The sequence below is a fragment of the Molossus molossus genome, unplaced genomic scaffold (assembly GCF_014108415.1).
Source record: "Molossus molossus isolate mMolMol1 unplaced genomic scaffold, mMolMol1.p scaffold_m16_p_2, whole genome shotgun sequence".
Classification (NCBI taxonomy): domain Eukaryota; kingdom Metazoa; phylum Chordata; class Mammalia; order Chiroptera; family Molossidae; genus Molossus; species Molossus molossus.
This window is the reverse complement of record NW_023425355.1, coordinates 24,141,488-24,165,004: the sequence shown is the minus strand read 5'-3', so window position 1 is coordinate 24,165,004 and position 23,517 is coordinate 24,141,488. Positions and strand designations below refer to the sequence as shown.

The 23,517-nt window shown below is 36.8% G+C and overlaps 1 pseudogene; it reads left to right on the top strand.

The window, feature by feature from the left end:
- Positions 1–1,305: 1,305 nt before the first annotated feature.
- Positions 1,306–23,517, top strand: part of LOC118636134 — a 62,890-nt pseudogene continuing 40,678 nt past the window's right edge.

Sequence of the window (23,517 nt, the reverse complement as noted above, 5' to 3'; positions counted from 1 at the left end):
GGAACATCTGTAATACATTTTACATCCAACAATAAAGATTTGGAAAAAAAAAAAAAGTACAAATTGATTGTTAGACTGAGAAACCTCAGAGGGAAGGGGGGGCAGAAACAGAGAAACCAAAGAACTTCTATGCATATATGCATAACCAATGCACAATGACAATAGTGTGGGGAAGGCAGGAAGGGGGTGGAAGTGGGGAGGAGGAGGTTAAGGGGGGGGGAAAGGGACATTCAATAATAAAGATAAGTTTCAAAAGGAAGAAAAATAGAAATAAATAAATCAAAAGAAAAAATGTAGAGACCAAGCATATTTCATGTGTGTTTGAAAGTCTCTCATTTGTACCAGAAATGGATTTGGCTTATTTTCCCAGGTAGCAAAGGTAAAGTCATGGATCTAACATAAATAGCTCTAAAGTGCTGTCATTATACGAGCAACAAATAATTCAAAAATGAAAATATTTTAAATGCTTTGACAATAGCTACAAAATATTGAAGGGATGGGAATAAACTTAACAAGAGATAGGTAAGATCTCTAACCTGAAAACAAAACATTGTGAAGAAATTTAAAATGATCCAAATAAATAGAAGTTGAAACACGTAAGTTGTTAAGGTGACTATTCTTATACATCTATAGATTTTAAACAATACCAATCATAATCCAGTCGGATTTTTTGGTAGAAATTTATAAGCTGATTCTAACATTAATATGGAAATATAAAAAACCTATAGTATGTAACAAATTTTGAAAAAAAAAATTAATCTGGACGTCTTACCTAACATGATTTTAATATATGCTACAGTGATTGAGAAACTATTGCATTGGTATAAGGATTGACAAATAGACCAAGGAAACAGAATAGAGAACCCAGTAGTCGCAGACTTCTGGGGTTGTTTTATTTTTGACAAAATTGACCAAAAAATCCAATTGTTGGAAGAAATTTTTTAAAACTTATGTTAGAATACCTGATTATCCATGTGGAGGCAGAGGAAGGAGAGCCTTGACCTCAACTTTACACTAAATGCAAAAATATAGTTTGAGTAAAGTCATAAATATAAACATAAAAGCTAAAACAATAAAGAATAGAATAGACCTTGCAGACACCGTGGTACTGGAACCACTCGAGCCTAGCCTGGCGAACCCCATTGTGTACTTCGACACCGTCGATGGCAACCCCTTGGGCCATGTCACCTTCAAGCTTTTTGCGGCCAAATTCCAAAGACAGCACAAAACTTTTGTGTTCTGAGCACTGGGGAGAAAGGATTTAGTTATAAAGGTTCCTCCTTTCACAGAATTATTCCAGGATTTATGTGTCAGGGTGGTGACTTCACACGCCATACTGGCCCAGGCGGCAAGTCCATCTATGGGGAGAAATTTGACGATGAGAATTTCATCCTGAAGTACATGGGTCCTGGCATCTTGTCCATGGCAAATGCTGGACCCAACACAAATGGTTCCCATTTTTCATCTGCACTGCCAAGACTGAGTGGTTGGATGGCAAGCACGTGGTCTTCAGCCAGGTAAAAGATGGCATGGATGTTATGACAACCATGTAGAGCTTTGGGTCCAGGAATGGCAAGACCAGCAAAAAGGTCACCATTGCTGACTGGACAAATCTCATAAATTTGACTTGGGTTTTTTTTTTGTTGTTTTTTTTTGATATTTTGTTCAGATAGAGTGGGAGGGAGAGAGAGAGAGAGAAACATCAACGTGAAAGGGACACATCGAGTGGCCACCACCCACACGACCCAACCAGGGCCGGGGACAAACTGCAACCGAGGTGCGTGCCCTTAGCGGGAACCGAACCCAGGTCTCTCCGGACCACAGGCCAATGCTCTAACCGCTGAGTCAAACTGGCCAGGGTTTGACTTGTGTTTTATCTTAACTACCAGACCATTCCTTCTGTAGCTCAGGAGAGCCACCCCATCACCCCCATCTGCTTGGAATGTTCTATAATATTCATGCTCTTGCCACAGTCTGTTGAGTTCCATATTTTCTTTACTCTTTCCAAGTCTAGCTGGATTGCAGAGGTAAGTTTATGAATAAGAAATTAAAACTAAACAATTGACAAAAAAGAATACAATAAAAATGATAAAATATCTTTATGACTTGGATAAAGTCAAGAGTTTGTTAGATCACAGAAAATAAAAACTATAAAAGAAAAAATGATACATACCATGAAAATTGAACATTTCTTATTAAAATACAAATTAAAATAAAATAGGCAAGCCACAGACTAGAAGGACATAATTGCTAAACAAAGTAAATATAAAAGACTGATGTTCAGGACACATTTAGAAAATACCTACAAATTATAAATAAAAAGGACCGACAAATAAATTAAAAATTAAAGAAGTCGAACAGAGACTGCAAAAAAAGATACTCAAATGGTTGATAAGCATGTGAATGGCTCAACACTATTCATACAGGAAAAGCAAACAAATCACATTGAGATACTATTATATACTTAACAGTTTTGCTGAATTAAAAAGACTGAAAACACAAAATGTTGCCAAGCATATAAAGTCATTGGAAGTCTAATACATTATTGGTAAAAATGTAGAAATGTTAAAAAAAAAATTTTGGATAGAAATATGCAATTTTTAATAAAACTAAACACATAACTTGCTGAAAAATCACCAATTCCAATCCTAAGCATTAAAGCAAGAGAAATTAAAACTTATGTCCACAACTCGACTAGTGCAAGAATGGTTATATTAGGTATCTATTATTGCATAACTAGTTACTACAAACTTACTTGCTTAAAGCAACACATAATTATTACCAAACAGTTTTTGTGGATCAGGAACCAAAGCACATCCTAACTGGGTCTTCTGCTTACTGTTTCACAAGAGTGCAATCAAAGTGTCAGCTGGGATGCATTTTCACCTTGAAACTCCACTGGGGACAAATCTACTTCAAATCTCACTTAGGTTGTTGGGAGAATTCATTTCTGTGCAGTTACGGAGCTAAGGGCTCCAGCTTCTTGCATGTTGTGTGCTCGAGGTTACCTTTATCTCCTTCGTCATGTATTTTTCTCAACATGATTGCTTCTTTCTTCCAAGCTGGATAGGGAGAGTTTCTAGAAAGAGGTAATGTGAGACATTTTATTACAAAATAATTTTAGAAATAAATGTAGAAAGAATGAAAAAAATAGAAAAATTACCATTTTGCAACCCACAGTGTAATCAATTAATTTGGGTGATGATTATGAATGCTTACTAAAACCATTGGGTGAAAGGATATTAAATAACAGAACATTCACATGGTCTCAAAATATCAGCCCAGATATTACATATTGATTACAAAGGGGAACAAATACCTTAGATGGAAGAAATCTGATATAAACAACATTAAACAAGTAATCAAACTGCATCATGTAGAATAAGATAAACTGATTATATATGAAATGATATGATGCATTCTACAGTATTGTCAGTAGATTTTTTCTTGACAAAAATGAATAACCTGAACCTAATCATAATGAGGAAACCTGTCATACATGGCCTGAACGCTTTAAAAATGTCAATTTTATTAAAGGCAAAAAGTCAAGGAGGGTTATTCTAGATCAAAGAAAGCTAAAATGATATATAATCAAATACAATAAGTAACTCTTGAATGGATCCTAAATTTTAAAATAAAACTCTAAAGAACAATGAGAAAACAGTTGAATAAATGCTATAGACTATTAGATAATATTTCTTAAACAATGTTAATTCATAGATGTGACACTGGCATTGTGGTTATTTAAGATAATTTCCTTGTTCTCAGAAAATACAGGCTGAAATATTTAAAGATAAGGTTCCATGCTCTTTAAAACTTTACTTCTGAAAGTTTAGCCAGTAATAGATAACAGATAGATCATAGACAAAGAGAAGGATAGCTACATAGATCAACTTTATCAAAATGATAATAATTGGTGAATCTAAGTTAGGGATATGCATGCTCTCCTTTCAACTTTTATGTAGGTTCAAAATTGTTCCCCTCATAACTGACAGAACTATAATTTCACTTTTAGCCATGATACAGTACCTACTACCAAATTAGCACTCCCTCTGTTAGTAACTATAAAATATGACAAAATATATAAAACAATTGTGTTCAGATATTACACAATAGGTAGTACAGGTTATGATTGCTAACAGAAGAAATACACAGGAGATGAGCCCTAACTTTCTGCTGAGAGGCACTTTCCAAACTGCATCGCAGAGAGGTGAAACACAATGCATGGCAATCTTGCTGAGTTCACAGTTGGGTGTCATGTAGGTGACTAAAATTTGTAAGGCAAAATAACAGAAAATGGAAATCTATTCAGAGAATGAGTTCCAGAAAACCACAGAAGGGTCCCAATGAGTCTTTAGCCGAATACTAAGCTACAAATTGCATGGCAAAAATAACTATTAAGGATTCATAAACTCAAAGGAGATTCCTGAATTTTCAAAATACTAGGAGTCATTCAAGTTCTGATCAACCCTATAGAAGAGACATTACTGAATACCATGGACATTCAGATGAGACTTAGATGCAAACCTAAGGCATAAGGTTATTCAACTCTAGAACAAGCACTATTCTATACCTGTCCTAATAAAACTTAAAAACAAGCCTCAAAAAAAAAAAAAAAAAATCAAGCTGGTGCACAAGTAACTTAATTATGTACCAGAAAAGAAAATTCAATATGCCTTAAAGTAAGATAATAAACCTTAGACACTCAAAAATATAGCATTTAGTGTTCAATAGGCAATAATAAGAAAAAATGCTTGACCTGTAAAGAAATGTGACTTAAACTCAGAAGAAATAAATCAACCAGTAAAAATGACACACGTTAGAATTAGCAGAAAGTAAGTTTAACAAAGCTATTATAAATGAGTTCAAGTATTTAAAAGAAAAATGGGCACAATGAATAAACACATGGGGAAATCTCAACTGACAAAAGAGAATTACTAATAAAAACAAATGGAAAGTATAAAACTGAAATTAAAAAGTCAATAGATGAATTCAACAGCAGATTCAACCCTGACAAAAGATTAATAAACTTGAAAATGGGGCAAATATACAAATTAATACTCAGAAAGAAATAAAGTTTAAAAAAATAAAAAGGATCCCAGTAAATTAAGTGACAATATAAGCATTCAAATACGCATATAATAAGTTAGGTATCCCAGAATGAAAAGAGAAAAATTGAGACAGAAAAACATGTTTGAAGAAATAATGGCCAAAAAATTTCCAAATTTTATGAAAATATACATACATAGATTCAAGAGTCTGAATAAACCTCAAGCAGGATAAACACAAAGAAAATCATATTTAGGGACATTGTAATAAAATTGCTTGAAATTTAATATATAGAAAAAAGACAAATTATATGTAGAAGACAACAATAAGAATGATTTCCCATCAGAAACTATGTAATTCAGAAAACAATGGATTGACATGTTTAAACTTTTGAAAAAAAAATCATTGAACTAGAATTTTATGTTCAGTAAAAATGCCCTTCAAAAATAAAAGCAAATTAAAGACATTTTCAAATAAAATTGACCTGTACTATAAGAAAGAAATGATACCAGATGAAAGAGCTACAAAAAAAAACCCTTTGGAAAAATAACTGTTTATTAAAGTAATAGCAATAATAGTAACAATAGCTGCAATGTATTGTGTTTGATAGCTGTATAGCAATAATAGTAACAAAGAGTAAACTAAAATAAGTGGTAGTACAATATAGCAAAGTTCTTACATTCTATGTGACATGTTATATTGTTGGTAAGTTACAGTAACCACTAAAAAACTTAAAACAAAGGAATATAAACTAAAAGGCAATAAGGAAGATAAAATCAAATACAAAGAGTAAATACTTGATTAACTTGAAAGAAGGCCAGGAAGGAAGAAAAAGGAAATATATGGGACAAGTAGCAAACAAATAGTAAGAATTGTACTCAGAGTTATCAATAACTAAGTTAAATGGAAATTGACAAAATATTCTAATTAAAAGTCAGACACCTAGTTGATAAAAAATATATAAAGAACACAACCATATGTCATCTAAAAGGGATATTCCTTAAACATGAAGACAGAAATATGATTATAATAAAGGATGACAAAAGATATACAATAAAAACCCAAGTTATAACAAAGCTGGAGCGGCTATAAAAATATCAGAAACAGTAATAATCAGTACAGAACTATCACTAGAGAAAAATAGATATTTTGTGATAATAAAAGTGTCAATGTATCAAGAGATCATAATATTCTCAAGTGCACATGTTCCTAATTACAAAACTCCAAAATATATAAAGAAAATCACAGAACTAGAGAAAGTAATAGATAAATCCACAATCATGACTGTAGATTTTAATACTCTTTTTTCAATAATTGCTAGAAAAACTAGACAAAAAGTCAGTCAGAATATAGATGATTTAAATAACACTGTCAACCAAGGTAATCAATAGAATACCATATCTAATAGTGGAAAATACACATATACACACATTCTTTTCAAATACACGTGTAGCATTTATCATGCTAGACCATATTCCGAAGTCATACAGAGTACCTGCTTTGATCATGATGGAAATCAAATATAAAACAATAGAAATCAACAATAAAAAAATATATGGAAAATCTCCAAATACTTAGAAATTTAACAATATATCTTTAAATAACCCATGGGGCAAAAGAAATTATTTAAAAAGTTAAAGCATTTTGGATTTCTGGTCAAGATGGTGGCATAGGTAAACACGATATAGCATCCTCCCACAATCACATCAAAGTTACAACTAAACTACAGAACAACCATCATTTCAAAATCACCTGAAATCAAGATGAATGGAAGTCCTACAACTATGAAATTAAAGAAGCAGCCACATGGAGACTGGTAGGATGGGTAGAGGCGTGACGGGATGGTCCCACACCCATGTGTGGCAGATAAAAATTAGGATACCTTGGATGGGAAGGTCCTCCCTGAAAACTGAGGGGTCCCCATCTCACACAAGGCACACAGCTCAGGGTTCCAGTGACAGGAAGAGAAGTCCCCATAACTGCTGGCTGGAAAAACCAGTGGGAACTAAGGCTGAGGGAGGCTGAGGGAGGCTGAGGTGTCAGGAGCCTCAGGAAGCTCTTCTTAAAAGGCCCATGCATGGACTTACTTGAACTTGCACCCTCCAGGCTCCAACGGGGGCGGGGGAAGAAGCAGCTTGAAAGGCACCAGAGACATATGGGGAAGAACTGAGTTGTTTGGCATTAGAGTGAGAGCTGGAGAAGTGGTTTTCTCCTAGACAGATGTGCTGTCAGAGGCCTCAATTCCTTTGGTGAGCCCTTCCCTGGGACAGCAGACAGCTGCCATATCTGGGACTCCAGCAATTTGGCTCACACTATATTCCTGCCCTTGTGATTCCCTGAGACCCTGCCCCACCCAACTTTCAGGCCTACCCAAGCTATTGCCAGTTGGTTTACCATAGGATTGGCCTGTCTTGGATCCTGCTTCAGGTTTTTCTAAATTCCTTCAAATAAGCAGCATCTCGTCTCTGCTAGCCACATACCTCTTATTAAGTAATACATAGAAACAAACACAGGGAGGCAGCCAAAATGAGAAGACAAAAAAACAGGTTCCAAATGAAAGAACAGAACAAAACTCCAGGAAAAGAACTAAGTGAAATGGAGATAAGCAACTTAACAGATGCTAAGTTCAAAACACAGCTTATAAGAATGCTCAATAAACTTAGTGAGAACTGCAATGAACTTAGTGAGGGCCTCAAGAGCATAAAAAAGGACCAGTCAGAAATGAGATGGCACATTCAGAAATGAAGGAGGCACTAACTGAAATAAAGAATAATTTACACAGACTCAATAGTAGAGTAGGTAAAGCCAAGAGGCAAATCATTGATTTGGAATATAAGGAAGCAAAAACACCCAATCAAAACAGCAAAAAAACAAAAAACAAAAAAAAACAAAAATGAATCCAAAATAATGAGGATAGTGTAAGGAGCCTCTGGGACAACCTCAAGCTTACCAACATTCTCTCATCTTGGAGGTGCCAGAAAGGAGAGAAGGAAGAACAAGAAATCAAAAACCTATTTGAAAAATAATGGCAGAAAACTTTCTTTACTTGGTGAAGGAAACAGACATACAAGTCCAGGAAGCACAGAGAGTCCCAAACAAGATGAACCCCAAGAGGCCCACACCAAGACACATCATCATCAAAATGCAAAAGGTTCAAGACAAAGAGAGAATCTTAAAAGCAGCAAGAGAAAGGCAGCTAGTTACCTACATGGGAGTTCCCATAAGACTGTCAGCTGATTTCTCAAAAGAAACTTTGCAAGCCAGAAGGGAGTGGCAAGAAATATTCAGAGTGATGGAAAGCAAGAACCTACAACTAAGATTACTTTATCCTGCAAAGCTATCATGTACAATCAATGGCCATATAAAGAGTTTCCCAGACAAGAAAAAGCTAAAAGAGTTCATCACCACCAAACCATTATTATATGAAATAATGAAGGGTCTTCTTAAAGAAAAAGATAAAAAATATAAACAAACAAAATGGCAGTGAATACATATCTATTGACAATTGAATCTACAAACAAAATGAACAGGCAGAACAGAGGCATTCTCATAGATACAGAGAACATTTTGTTGGTTACCAGATGGGAGGGGTGTTGGGGGAATGGGTGAAGGGATTAAGAGGTACAAATTGGTTATTAGACTGATAAACTTCAAAGAAAGGGGAGATGGGGGTGGGGGATGAGAAGAGATAAACCAAAGAACTTATATGTACTCTTGCATAACCAGTGGACACAGACAACAGTATGGGGATAGGCAGAAGGGGAGTGGGTGAGGGGAGGAAGGGGTCAATAGGGCAAAAATGAGGAACATCTGTATTACATTCAACAATAAAGATAAATTTTTAAAAAACTAAAACATTTTGAAATGTATGGTAGTAAAAACACAGCACACCAAAACTTCTAAGGCAGGGTCAAGAGAGAAAGTGATATCTTTAAATTCTGATTTTAGAAAATTACAAAGTTCTATAATTAATGATCTAAAGTAATTTTTGAAAGAGCTAAAAAGTGCCCTGGCCGGTTTGGCTCAGCGGTTGGAGCGTCGGCCTGCGGTACAGAGAGACCCGGGTTCGGTTCCCGCTAAGGGCACGTGCCTCGGTTGCAGTTTGTCCCCGGCCCTGGTTGGTCGTGCGGGTGGCAACCACTCGATGTGTCCCTTTCACATCGATGTTTCTCTCTCTCTCTCTCTCTCTCTTCCTCTCTCTCCCTCCTGCTCTGTCTGAACAAAAAAAAAAAAAAAAAAAAATGCAAAAGTGTCCTCGGGTGAGGAAAAAAAAAAAAAAAAAAAAGAAAGAGCTAAAAAGGAAGAGTAAATTAAAACTCAAACAAGTGGAAGAAAAATGTATAAAGACTAACCAGAAATCAACACGGGAGAAAAAGGACAGAAATTTAAGTAAATCAAACCAAAAGTGATTTATACAAAAAGGCCAGTAAAAATTTTGAATTCTAGGTATACCGGAAAAGAAAATAGAAACACACACACACACACACACACACACACACACAAAGTATAAATAACACGAGAGAAAGAGAAGCATTTGTTCAGATCCTACAGATACTGCAAGGATATTAGGGTATATTGTGAACAACTTGATAAAATTAAATTTGAGAATTTGATGCAATTGACAATTTAATTGAATGATACAAATTACCAAAATTAACACAACCTTTCCTATTTAATTAAAAAACTCGATGTCAAAAAAAGGAGGATTCCAAAATGGTGGCAGAGTGAATGGAAGTAACACAAACCGTCTCCCAGGACCAAACTGGAATTACAACTAAAACACAGATAAATCGACGAGAAAAAGCAACAGAAAAGGAGCTTGCAAGGACCATATAACCAGCGATACTCACTTGATCCTGGTAGGATTGCGAAGGTGCAAGAGTGGGGATGGGAGCCCACAGACAGCAGTGGCCTTAGTTGTCAGCAGCACCCATGGAATAAAGTTCCAAGCAGCGCCAAAGCGCACAGCCAGGACAAAGGCTAAAACAGCCACTCACCTTGGGCTCTGACAGAGAGAGGGCAGACTGGACTGGAACTGTGGGGGACACTCGAGATTTGGAGGGCACTCAGAGCTTTTGCAGACTTGCAGCCATGCAGGACTGTGACCATATTGCTCCTTCCCAGGACTCTGGGAAGAGGCAGCAGTCCCTCCCTTGGAGATTCAACCCCATCCTGTGGGACATTGAAATGCAAATTGAGGCTCACTAATAATCAGCATCTGCCACACCCTCGGGAAATCCCCTTAAGCTGAGCACCTGAGGGAGTTTTTCAATCAACTGACAACCCAAAACTCTTCAAGTAACCTTGACTGCTAGCCTCCAGACAAAAAGCTAGAGGATGAATAAACCTTTCCTGGGCTTACAACTATACTCAGGAAAGTCAGACTTCACAGTGCTGTTTAATGTGGGTCCTCCCTCACTCGCCTAAACCCAGGAGAGGGAGCCACAAACAACAGAACACAAACACCCTCAGGGAAAACTTGGCAGGCTCCAATGCCCACTGTGATAGCCAAAATGGTGAAACACAGACACAAAAGCCAAATGAAAGAACGAGAGACCTCCACCGAAGATGAGATCAATGTGGAGCAGTTAGGCAAGTTAACAGAGATAGAATTCAGAGCCACGATCTTGAGGAAGCTCTACAGCATGAGTAAGGACATAGAGATGCTGAAAAAAAAAAAAAAAAAACAATTGGAAATAAAAAACCACCAAGAAAAGATCAAAAATGACATATCAGAAATAAAGAACACATTGGAAGGTCTAAACAGCAGAGTAGAGGAAGCTGATGACTGGATCAGTGAATTAGAGGACAGGGTAGAAAAAAATCAACCAATGAGAAAACCAAAAGGAAAAAAATATTAAAAAACAGGAAGACAATTTAAGAGAACTGTGGGACAACTGGAAACGTAATGATATTTGCATCATAGGAGTCCCTGAAGAAGAAAATGAGCAAGGGTTAGACAATATATTCAAAAAATAGTGAAAGAAAACTTGCCTAATTTCATGAAGGAAGAAGGCAATCAAGTTAAAGAAGCACAGAGAGCCCCAAGTAATAAGAACCCAAGCAGGCCCACACCAAGACACATAGTAATCAAACTGCCAAAAATTAAAGACAAAGAGAATCATAAAGGCAGCAAGAGAAAAACAACAGGTTACCTACAAAGGAAACCCCATAAGGCTCTCAGCTGACTTCTCCCAAGAAACACTACAGGCCAGAAGGGAGTGGCATGAAGTAATCAAGGTCATGAAAAATAAGAATCTGAATGTAAGACTACTCTACCAAGCAAGGCTATGATTCAAAATAGAAGGTCAAATAAAGAGCTTCCAGGCAAAAAAAAATGCTAAGGGAATATATTAGCATCAAACCAGTACTGCAAAAAATGTTAAAAGGACTGCTGTAAATAATAAAAGAAATAGAAAGAAAAATATAACCAAATTAAACAAAAATGGCAATAAATAAATACATATCAATAATCACCTTAAATGTAAATGGACTGAATGCTCCAATAAAAAGACACAAAATAGCTTATTGGATAAGAAAGCATGACTCACATATATGTTGTTTACAAGAGACCCACCTCAGAACAAAAGACTCACATAGGTTGAAAGTGAAAAGATGGAAAAAAAATTTTCAAGCAAACAAAAAACCTGGAGTAGCAATACTCATATCTGATAAAATAGATTTCAAAAGAAAAGCCATAACTAGAGACAAAGAAGGCCACTACATAATATTGAAAGGATCTATCCAACAGGAAAATATAACCTTGATAAACATATATACACTCAATATAGGAGTAGCAAAATATATTAAAAATCTGGAGGACTTCAAAGGAGAAATTGATAGTAATACAATCATAGCAGGGGACTTCAAAACCCTGCTGACATCACTGGATAGATCCTCTGGACAAAAATTAGCAAGGAAACAGAGACCCTAAATGAAGCACTAGACCAAATGGATTTAATAGATATCTATAGAGAATTACACCCCAAAACTACAGAATTCACATTTTCCTCAAGTGCACACAGGACATTCTCAAAGATAGACCACATAATTGGACACAAACTAAATCTCTACAAGTTCAAGAAGATTGAAATCATATCAAGCATCTTCTCAGATCACAGTGGCATGAAACTATAAATCAATTGCAACAAAAACATGCAAAGACATTTGAACGCATGGAGGCTAAATAGCATGTTATTAAACAATGAATGGGCTACCGAGGAGATCAAGAAAGAAATTTAAAACTTCCTGGAAACCAATGAAAATGAATACACAACAACACAATATCTATGGGATGCAGCAAAAGCAGTTCTGAGAGGGAAGTTCATAGCACTACAGGCCTACCTCAAGAAACAAGAAAAATTTCTAATTGACTGTCTAATCTCACAACTTAAAGAATTAGAAAGCAAACAAAAAGAAAACCCCAGAGCAAGTAGAAGGAATGAACTAGTAAAGATCAGAGAAGAAGTAAATGACGTACAGACCAAAAAAATCAACTCAAAGGATCAATGAAACAAAGAGCACATTTTTCAAAAAGATAAACAAGATTGATAGACCCTTAGCCAGACTCACCAAGAAACAAAGAGAGAGAATGCAAATACACATATCAGAAATGAAAGAGAAGTAACAACTGACACCACAGAAATACAAAGGATCGTTAATAAATACTATGAACAATTATATGGCAACAAATTCGACAATCTAAGCAAAATGAACAAATTTCTAGAAACACATAGTCTCCCAAAACTGGAATGGGAAGAGATAGAAAACTTGAAGAAACCAATAACAACTAAGGAAATTGAAGAGATAATCAAGACAGTTCCAGCATACAAAAGCCCAGGCCCAGATAGCTTCACGGGGGAGTTTTGCCAAACATTCAAAGATGAATGAACACCCAATATCATCAAACTATTTCAAAAAATTCAAGAAAAAAGAACACTTCCAAACTCGTTTTATGAGGCCAGCATAATTCTAATTCCAAAACCAGAAAAAGAAACTACCAAAAAAAAAAAAAACCCTACCAGCCAATATCCCTGATGAACATATATACCAAGATCCTGAACAAAATACTAGCAAAGCAAATCCATCAATACATCAAAAAAATTTTTCACCATGACCAAGTGGGATTCATCACAGGGATACAAGGCTGCTGCAATATTCGCAAATCAATGAATGTGATACACCACATAAACAAAATGAAAGATAAAAACCCTATGATCATATCAATAGATGCTGAAAAAGCCTTCGACAAAATCCGGCCCCCATTTCTGATAAAAATGCTCAGCAATGTGGGAATTCAGGGATCATATCTCGACATAATAACGTCCATATATGAAAGACCTACAGCCAACATTATACTCAATGGGCAAAAACTAAAAGCATTTCACTTAAGAACAAGAACAAGACAGGGATGCCCACTTTCACCATTCTTATTTAACATAGTACTGGAAGTCTTAGCCACAAAAATCAGACAGGAAGAAAAAATAAAAAGGATCCAAATTGGAAAGTAGGAAGTAAAACTGTTATTATTCACAAATGACATGATACTATACGTAGAAAACCCCAATGACTCCATCAAAAATCTACTAGACTTAATAAATGAATTTGGCTAAGTAGCAAGATACAAAATTATCATCAAGAAATTGATGGCATTCTTATACACCAATGATGAAGTCACAGAAAGAGAAACTGAAAAAACAATCCCATTTACAATCATGGCAAAAAAAGAAAATTAAGATACCTAAGAATAAATCTAATCAGAGAAGTAAAGGACCTATTTTCAGATAACTACAGGACATTGATAAAAGAAATAGAAGGTATGAAAAAGTGGAAGCACATACCTGGTTCACGGACTGAAAGATTTAACATCATTAAAATGTCCATATTACCCAAAACAATCTATAGATTCAATGCAATCCCCATCAAAATACCAACGACATATTTCAAAGAACTAGAACAAATACTTCAAAAGTTCATATGGAACCAAAAAAGACCCTGAAGAGCCACAGCAATCTTGAAAAAGAAGGACAAAGTAGGTGGGATGACAATACCGGATATCAGGTTATACTACCAAGCTACTATAATCAAAACAGTCTGGTACTGGCACAAGAACAGGCATATAGACGAGTGGAACAGAACAGAGAACCCAGAAATGAACCCAAGACATTATGCTCAATTAATATTTGACAAAGGTGGCAAGAGCATACAATGGAGTAAAGACAGCCTCTTTAATAAATGGTGTTGGGAAAATTGGACAGCTATATGCAAAAAAAAAAAAAAAAAATTACTCTAGACCATGAACTTACACTATGCACAAGAATAAACTCAAAGGAGATAAAAGACTTAAATATGATCTGTGAATCCATAAAAATCCAGGAAGAAAATGTAGGCAACAAAATTGCAGACATCATATGCAGCAGAATTTTCACTGATACATCACCTAAGGCAACAGAAACAAAGGAAAAAAACAAACACATGCGACTACATCAAACTAAAAAGCTTCTGCACGGCAAAAAAAGCAACCATAAAAATGGAAAGGCAACCCACTGTATGGGAGAGCATAACTTCCAATGACACATCAGATAAGGGATTAATTTCCAAAATATATACAGTGCTCATACAACTCAACAAAAGGAAGACAAAGAACCCAATTAATAAATGGGCAGAGGAACTAAATAGACACCTCTTCAAACAGGACATGCAAATGGCTAAGAGACATATGAAAAAATGCTCAACAACCCTGGCCGGTTTGGCTCAGCCGGTTGGAACGTCCACCTGCGGTACAGAGAGACCCGGGTTCGGTTCCTGCTAAGGGCACGTACCTCGGTTGTAGTTTGTCCCCGGCCCTGGTTGGTCGTGCGGGTGGCAGCCACTCGATGTGTCCCTTTCACGTCGATGGTTTTCTCTCTCTCTCTTCCTCTCTCTCCCTCCCGCTCTATCTGAACAAAAAATGGAAAGATGTCCTCGGGTGAGGATTAAAAAAAAAAAAAGCTCAACATCACTAATCATCAGAGAGATGCAAATTAAAACAACAATGAGGTATCACCTCACACCTGTCAGAATGGCCTCCATCAACAAATCATCAAACAAGTGCTGGTGAGGGTTAGGAGAAAAGGGGACTCTAGTACACTGCTGGTGGAAATGCAGACTGGTGCAGCCATTATGGAAAACACTATCGTGTTACCTCAAAAAATTAAAGATTGAACTTCCATTTGACCCAGTGATCCCACTTCTAGTGATCCCTAAAAAGCTTGAAACACTAATCAGAAAGAATACATGCACCCCTATGTTTGTAGTAGCACTATTTACAATAGCTAAGATCTGGCAACGACCCAAATGTTCATCAGTAGACGAATGGATAAAAAAAGCAGTGGTACATATACACAATGGAGTACTATGCAGCTGTAAGAAAGAAAGATCTCTTATCCTTTGAGACAACATGGAGGGATCTGGAGAGCATTATCCTATGCGAGATAAGCCAAGCAGAGAAAGACAAATATCACATGATCTCACTTATTTATGGACTATAATGAACATAACAATCTGAGGAACAGGGTAGACCCAGAGACATGGAAGTATAGTACGATTGACAACCCTCAGAAGAGGAGGTGGGGTGGGAGAGATAAACCAGAAGTTATATGCATGTACAATAACCATTGGACATGGACAACAAAGTCGGGGATGTGGTGGGGGGATGGGGAGGAGGGTGTCAATGAGGAAAAAAAGGAGAAACCTCTGTAACAAAAATAAATAAATAAAAAGGAAAAAAAATCTATTTAAAACAGCCTGGTACTGGTTCAAGAACAGTCATATCGACCAATGGAACAGAACAGAGATTCCAAAAATGACCCACAACAATATAGTCAATTAATATTTGACAAAGGAGGTAGGAGCATACAGTAAAGATAATCTCTTCAAATCCTGGCCAGTTTTGTTTATTGATTAGAGCATCAGACAGCAGACCAAAGGGTCATGGGTTTGATTCTGGTCAACGGTATGTACCTGGGTTGCAGGTCCAATCCCTGGCTTCAGTTGGAGTTGTACAGGAGGCAACCAATTGATGTGTGTCTCTGACATCGATGTTTTTTTTTTCTATCTCTCTCTCTCCCTCCCTCCTTTTCACTCTACCTTTAAAAAATAAAAAAATCCTGGGGTGAGGATTGACAAAAAAAAAAAAAAAAAAAAAGATAGTCTCTTCGATAAACGGTGTTGGAAAAATTAGACAGGTACATGCAAAAAGAAAAAAAAAAATGAAACTACACCACCAACTTACACCATACACAAGAATAAACTCAAAATGGATAAAAGACTTAAATATAAGTCACAAAATCATAAAAATCTTAAAAGAAAACAGGCAGCAAAATCTCAGACATCTCATATAGCAGTATTTTTGCTGATACATTGCCTAGGGCAAGGGAAACAAAGGAAAACATTAACAAATGAGACTACATCAAAGTAAAAACCTTCTTCACAGTGAAAGGAATCATCAACAAAATAAAAATGAAACCTACTGTATGAAAAAACAGATTCACCAATGATACATCTGATAAGGGTTAATTTCAAAAATATAGAAAATACTCATAAAACTCAACACCAAGAAGATTAAAAATCCAATTAAAAATGTGCAAAGGACCTGAATAGACACTTCTTTGAAGAAAACATATAAATGGCCACTGGACAAATGAAAAAAATGCTCATTACTAATCATCAGAGAGATGTAAATTAAAATGACTATGAGATATCACCTCACACCTGCCATAATGGCTATCATCAGTAAATCAATAAACAACTAATGCTGGTGATGATGTTGAGGAACCCTAATACACTGCTGGTGGGAATGCAGACTGTTATAGCCACTGTGGAATAGAGTATTGATGTTCCTCAAAAAATTAAAACTAGAACTGCCAGTTGACCCAGTGATTCCACTTCTGGGAATATATCCTAAGAATACTGAAACACCAATCAGAAAGAACACATGTACCCCTATGTTCATAGCAGTGTCATTTACAATAGCTAAGATCTAGAAACAGTGCAAGTGCCTATCAGCAGATGAGTGGACTAAAAGTTGTGGTACATTTACACAATGGAATACAATGCAGCCATAAAAAAGAGGGAACTCTTACCCTTGGAGACAGCATGGACAGACCTGGAGACTATTATGCTAAGCAAATAAGCCAGTCAGAGAAAGACAAGTGTCATATGATCTCACTTATATGTGGAATCTAATAAACAAAATAAACTGAGGAATAAAATAGGTCCAGAGTTATAGAAATATAGAACAGATCTTGGTCAGGGAGGAGGGTGAAAAGGGACACAAAGAGATTAACTGAAGACCATATATGCATACATTCATAACCCATGAACACAACTAATAGCATGGGGAAGACCTAGGGTGGGATGGGGGTTAGATGAAGGAGGCAAAAAGGGAGAAAATGGGAGACATCTTAATACTATCAACAGTAAAAAAGAAAAAATAATAATAATTCTCAAGTAAAAATAGAATAGGCTGGTCTTATATACAGAAGATACACTTTTTGGTAGTTTATGACACCTGAAAAGATGGCAGCTCAAAATATAACAAGGCATACTGCTCCACTAAAAATGAATGAAACATGAATTTGGAACTCATAAAATGTCCCCTAGAATATACTGAAAAATTTCAGGCACTTTTGACCTTGATGACACTCTAGATAATTTCTACCATAGTCATTGCACTAATATCTCCAAAACAATGTATATTTCTGATGAATTGAGTAAGACTATTCTTCTTAGTAGCTTTGTTTACACTTCAAAATCCTGTTTGATTTTATGCAAAAATAGCAAGCATACATTTTGCTACTTTGAAGAGGTTGAAATTGGAAGATAATACATACCATTCCATTAAAGACAAAAATATATGTTAGGATAGCTTCACTACAATAATTTGTCTCTTATACAGCATTTTATAAGATATGCAACATCTGTCAATCACCAGCATCTACAAATCTATTTGATTTATGATGCTCAGTTAAAAGCATGGAACTTTCATCAAACACTAGAAAAGATGAAGTGTCTTAGGGAAAAACACTTTTTATAGAACCTGCTTCAAATATTTGAAGAAGGAAAAGAGACAGCCTGAAGTGATAAAGTCTTTGCTTTCTTCACAGGGCCTACCAGATTTTTCATTTCTATGTTTTCTGCAAGAGCTTAACTAAACTGCATTGTTTTGACTTTTCACATCCAATTAACATCCTCTACAAAGTGTGAACTCATAGAGCCTGGGACCAGCAGTTTCATACTTAACAAGAAAGTGTCTTCATGTCTATTTTGAAATGATTTAAATGAAAGTACTCTAGGTATCAAGTTGAAGTTGAAAGAAATGAGTACCAAGTGGCTTAAGTTTACTTTTATTAGAGTAGGGCATTTGAATTTAATTTCACTAAAACAACCCATCTCTTTCTCTCTGATATTTTGAAATACACATGTGTTTGGTGTTTAGATTCTAGGGCATATAAAATAGGGTATATTTAAAAATACAACACCATTGGAAAGATTATTTTATTTGTAAAAATGTAGTAGGCAGTTAGGCATGAGCAGAGTAGGAACATAGGCATGGTACAGAAGGTCACCAGGGCAGAAAGCCCTGGGTACTTAGTAACAGACAATTGTAAGGTCGGATGTTGCCCCTAGGGTTACCTTTCTTTCCCTAGCATATTGCTGGTCATGTGGTTCAGACCCTCCCTTGAACTTCCATTTCCTGGCTTGTTACCAGACATGCAGTAGACCCCCTTCGAGGTAGAACAAAGGGAGCCAGAGAATAGCCTCATACAACCCCCATACACATCCTTGCACAACCAGTCCCATAAGCATTAAGCCCTAGAGATAATATCTATACTTCCGTTGTGTTTCAGCTCTAGGCCAAGAAAAGCACCAAGGCCAGGCTAGGCAATGCCATGGCTGACATCAGGACTAGCTGCAGTGACTAATTAACCCCTGCTCTGGTGGCAAATAATCATTAGAAACCAGGACCCTGAGGGGACACACCTGGAAAGCTGATGAATATTCTACTGAGATCCTCTCCTGAGACTTCCAGATAAAACCCCTCAAGATAAAAGACCCAGTGCACTGCTGTCTCTCTGAAGCATGCTGGAGCCTTTTTCCTTCTCCTTCCCCTAGGTGTGTATATCCTTGCTCTCATTTTCCTTAAGCTCCAAGGACCTTCTTTTGCCTCTGTAACTTGTTTCCTAAGCCCATGCAGCCCAGCTGGCTTTCCTCTTCCACAGTTCACTACTTCTACCTGTGTGACTTTCTAAATAAACTTTTGCTTCTATTTGAGTCTTGCCTCTGAATTCTTTCTTAGCCGGAATTCAAGTACCAAGGGTACTGAACTAAAGACCAGTTGACATAAACCAGTAAGCCAGGACAACAGGAATAGGGAAACTGAGACAGATAGTTAAACAGCAGTTTGCAGACATCTAGTAAATCCAATTTACCTAAACAAGAGACTCTTAAGAGTAACTGGTTTGTACTTCTCCTCAACCAGAGGATAAGTGGCTTAAATCACCCTACTCACGGAGACAAAGAGCAGAAATCCAATTAGTGCCATTTGCCAACCTCAGCCAAGGACAGATGAAGTTAAGAGAATAATCCTCGTTTCGGTACATCAGCATAAAGCTGATGAATATGCTATTGAAATCCTCCCCTAAGAGCTCCCCTAAAGGCTGAGTCTTTAAAACCCCTCAAAATGAAGGTCCAGCATGCTTGTTCTTCTTCTGAGGAGCATGCCCATAATTCCCCCCCACCTTTCTTCCCCCACAAGCATGCATCTCCTAAACCCTAAGGGATCCCACAAGACTTGCAGCCAGGGCAATGGGCAGCAGTTGTTCATCACAGACAAATCCCCTGAATCTGTCTCTAAGGCCCCCTTTTCTCTGACCTCTCAGTGAACCAATGCAGACCAGCCTAGGCTCATTTCCCCAGCCCTTCCTTGTTTTACTGTCCCCAGCTTTAATAAATGTCCTCTAAAATTCACCTGGACTCATATTGTGAAACTTTTCCTGCAGGAAGTCAAGAACCCACACACTATTAGCCTGGTCTTAGGCAGACCTATTCAGGGCTAGGTCCCCTTTTCAGTAACACAATCACTGGTAATAGTATGGTGCCATTTCCCCACCAACAAAAATATGGACTTGTTGCAGCATAATATTTCTTTCTAGCTTACTTTATACTGCATGCTATACATAAAAAAATAAGACATTGCATTTTCTACATCCAGGTTATTATTGGTAAAGATGAGCTTTCTTTAGTTCTGAGAAATGTTAGATGGATGTTCTATTACCACACAGCTTACTTCATAAATTAGAAAAATATTTGATATGGTCTTTCGGAATTTAAGGATCATAAAATCCTTCATTGTTGTATCTTACAAATGTAAAATAAGTGTGTCTGAACCTTGTTGTTTACACTTACCAAAATCAAATGCACATAATCACATTGCTCTGAATTGACATGAAATTATGAATCTTTACCTTTTTACTTACTGGTGGCATAAGAATCTATTCCTTTAATGGTGTTTGATTCCATATATATTTTCCAACACTTTAGCAACATGGCTCAAGTTTATCCAAAATATAGGTTATATTGCTGAAATTGTTAAAGGATAAAAATTTAACCAAGTAAATTGAAAGATCTAATTGGCTTTATTGAAGAATTCATAAGTCAGGGAGCATTCCATCTAGTAAATAGAAAGGTGCTCTGAGAAGCTATAAAAAAATGACAGGTATTACAGACAGAAACTTGGTGGCACAAAACAGTTATTAGCAAAAGAAAAGGAAGGATTGTTTCAGGCAAGGGCACTTTTCTTTGGGAAAAGAGAAGCTAGGGTCTTATCAACAAATTACCTCAATAGTATTGATGAGGAAATCCCAGACTGACTGGTGTAAGGTCACATTTCTGGGTGTGGCCAAAAGAGTAATTACGTCTTCGTTTGCTGTCCTGGCGGCAAACATCTTCACCTTGGGCTTGTTTTTCTTTGTTGATTTTTTAAGCAATTACTAAATTTGTTCAGGCTCTTAGCCTAACTGAGAAAGGTGATCAAAATGTAAGGTATTTGGAATCAGAAAATGGCGGCAGAGTGAATGAAAGCTACACAGACCATCTACCAGGACCAAACTAAAATTACAACTAAAATAAAGACAAATCGTCAGGAAAAAGCAACAGAAAAGCAGCTTGGGAGAACATATAACCAGGGACACCTAATCTATCCTGGTAGGATTGCAGAGGCATGAGAGGGGGGGTGGGAGCACACAGACAGCAGTGGTCTTAGCTGTGAGCAGTGCTAGGGGTTAAACTCCCAAGAAACTCCATAGGGCAGGGGGCCAGGACAGAGCGCCAAAATAATCACAGCCACTCACCTTGAGCTCCAGCAGAGGAAGGGTGGACTGGACAGGAAATGTGTAGGGACATTCGGGATTTGGAGGGTGCTCAGAGATTTTGGTGAGTTGCAGACACACAGGACAGTGGTCATCTTACTCCTTCCCAGAGCTCTGGGGAGAGGCAGAGGCCCCTCCCTCGGAGACTCAACCCCCACCTGGTGGGCTATTTAAATGCATATTGAGGCCCATTAACAACCAGCATCTGCCCCACCCTTGGGAAATCCCCTTACACTAAACACCTGAGGGAGTTTTTCATTCAATTAAGAATCCAGGGCTCTTCAAGTAACCATGACTAATAGCCTCCAGGAAGAAAGCTAGAGGATAACTAAACCATTCCTGGGATTGAAACTCTACCCAAGAAAGTAATACTTGACAGTGATCTTTAACGTGGGTCCTCCCTTGCTCATCTAAACCCAGTAGAGGGAGCCACAAACAGCAGAACACCAATACCCACAGAAAAAATTAGACAAGCTCCAAAACCCACTGAGACAGCCAAAATGGTGAAACAAAGAAACAAATCCCAAATGGAAGAACAAGAGACCTCTACTGAAGATGAGATAAATGAAATGCAGTTAAGCAAGTACACAGAGCTAGAATTGAGAACCATGATCTTAAGGGAGCTCAACAGCATGAGTAAGGAGATCAACACCATGAGTAAAGACATACAAACATTCAAAATCAACCAATTGGAAATGAAAAGCCACCAAGAAGAAATGAAGAATGACATAGCAGAAATAAAAAAAAAAAAAAATGCAAGAACTTAACAGCAGAGTAGAGGAAGCTGAAGACCGAATGAGTGAATTAGAAGACAGGGTAGAAAAAAATCAATCAATCGGAAAACCAAAAGGAGAAAACAATTAAAAAACAGGAAGACAGCTTAAGAGAACTGGACAACTGGAAACGTAATAATATTCACATCATAGGAGTCCCCAAAAAAGAAAAAAATGAGCAAGGGTTAGAGAATATATTCAAATAAATAGTGACAGAAAACTTCCCTAATTTGGTAAAGGAAGAAGGCATTCAAGTTCAAGAAGCACATAGAACCCCAAGTAAGAAGAATCCAAACAGGCCCACACCAAGGCACATAGTAATTAAAACACCAAAAATTAAAGACAAAGAGGGAATCCTAAAGGCATCAAGTGATAAGCAACAGGTTACCTACAAAGGAACCTCCACAAGGCTGTCAGCTGACTTCTCAACAGAAACACTACAGGCCAGAAGAGAGTGACATGAAGTAATTAAGGTCATGAAAAACAAGGATCTGAATCCAACACAACTCTACCCAGCAAAGCTATGACTCAAAATAGAAGGTCAAATAAAGAGCTTCCCAGACAAAAAAAAAAAAAAAAAGCAAAGGGAATATATTAGCACCAAACCAGCACTGCAAGAAATGTTAAAAGGATTGCTGTAATTAATGGAAGAAATAGGAAGAAAAATGTAACCACACTAAACAAAAAATGGCAATCAATAAGTACATATTAATCATCACCTTAAATGTAAGTGCATTGAATACTCTGCTAAAAAGACACAGAGTAGCTGATTGGATAAGAAAGCATGCCTCATATAGATGTTATTTACAAGAGATGCATCTCACAACAAAAGACTCACTTAGGTTGAAAGTGAAGGAATAAAAAAAAAATCTTCGAAGCAAACAGAAAGGAAAAAAAAAGCTGGGGTAGCAATACTCATATCTGATAAAATAGATTTCAAAATAAAAGCCCTAGCTAGAGACAAAGAAGCCCACTACATAATATTAAAATGATCTATCCAACAGGAATATATAACCTTGGTAAACATATGCACCCAATACAGGAGCACCATACTATATTAAAAATCTTCTGGATGACATCAAAGGTGAAATCGACAGCAATACAATCATACCGGAGACTTCTACAACCCACTGACATCACTGGATAGATCCTGTAGAAAAAAAATTAGCAAAGAAATAGAAACTCTACATGAAGCACTAGACCAAATAATTTAATAGATATCTACAAAGAAATACACCCCAAAACTAGAGAGTTCACATTCTTCTCAAGTGCACATGGGCATTCTC